The following is a 1,553-nucleotide window of genomic DNA, read 5'->3' as shown; positions in this document are numbered from 1 at the left end:
AAAAAAGCAACACCAACAAAAAAAAGACTGAATACTGTATTCTCTAATCCCAGAAAAGGGAGAGGAGGGAGAGAAGAAAAAGAAGGAAAAAAAAAAAATCTATAGCTTAATATGAGTATGGCTTTAATGTCTTAAGTTCCTGTCTTCAGAGCTGCCTGAGAGATTCCAAGTTGCCAGTGTTGGTTGTTATGCTAAACCTCAGGCTCCAATCCAACCTTTGGTTCTCTTTCTCTCCCTTCAGTCCCCTCCTACTCTTTCCTGTGATCAAAAACAGAACAAAATGGAAACAGATATTAAAAGTTCAGGGCCTCCACTTGGGCTGAGTATCTGTGCGCATCCGTGGCAGAAGAACCCACCAGCGGTGAGGGTGGGGGGTGGCCATTTGGCTCAGGCTCTCCCTCTATTCAGCAGAATGGAGGTGGGCAAACACTGAGCACGCCAATTACCAGATACCAAAGAAAAAAAGAAAATCAGAACAAAGCAAAACTGACAAAGTATATTGTCCACCTTTGTCCCAAGGTTCCTGTGGCGTTTTCCGTGGTGTTTCTGCTCCCTCTGTTTCATCTTGCCACTTGGTCTCCCCCAGGATGTCAGCTCGGGCCTCTGATCCCGGCCCAGCAGATTCAAAAGTACGCAATTTTTTGCTTCAGCTCCTATTTCCACAAGCTATAAGCCTTCAGACCTTTAAAATATTCCTATCTCTGTGGTTCCAAGTTTTGGAGCTCTGCCCTGGATCTGCTTTGCCTGGTATTCGTGTTATTGCTGACGGTGACCTTCTACCTTAGCCGCCATCAAGCCAGATCATCAGTTTTTCATTCAACAAATCATACACCTTGCTTCATTACAATGATTATAATCCTTTCCATGTACCATCAGTTAACAGTATTTCGCTCTATTCATTTTAGCTCTTTTTATTTTTTTAATACTCAGGCATACATAATAATTTACACCACCACAGGGCACATTCTGCAAGTCTGCTTACTGGCCGCCATCTCTTAGTCCTTCTTTTCCCACGAATCTAAAGTCCTCATCTGATCCCTCTCTCCATGTCCCCATTTCTGCCTCCATCTCTGGTGTCGCTGCTTCTCTGGATAAGGTCTTGCATCCTGTTTGTGCTCTTCTCCCTTGATGGCACTAGGGTCCTCTGTTTCTGGGCTGTAAGATTAACTATTTCCCCATTTTTGTTACAAAACATCTACTTTTACAATTGTGACAGTCACAATTAGTCATGATAACAATTACTATTGAATCATAAGAATCTTATCCACATCTCTTTTTACCAGACTCATCTAGACAAGGTGAAAACTCTTCAGTGGGGACTCTATCTTCCCCCACATATTCTTAAATTAAACTCCCTCTTGAAATCTTGTACCCTCGTTTCAGGTAGCCAATGTCTAAGTTGCCCATCCCTATGTACCCTGTGTACAGAGGGGATAGTATTGATACTTGATGTGAAGACTCCTTCCCTATCTGTTGGAATTTAGAGCTACTGCCTCCATGAGTACAGGTCAAGTTCATCAAATTGTAGTCATTTACCCTCATTTCCTTTATAA

This window comes from Chrysochloris asiatica, unplaced genomic scaffold (genome assembly GCF_000296735.1).
Source record: "Chrysochloris asiatica unplaced genomic scaffold, ChrAsi1.0 scaffold00180, whole genome shotgun sequence".
In the NCBI taxonomy this organism is placed as follows: domain Eukaryota; kingdom Metazoa; phylum Chordata; class Mammalia; order Afrosoricida; family Chrysochloridae; genus Chrysochloris; species Chrysochloris asiatica.
Note: the sequence above shows the minus strand (reverse complement) of the source record.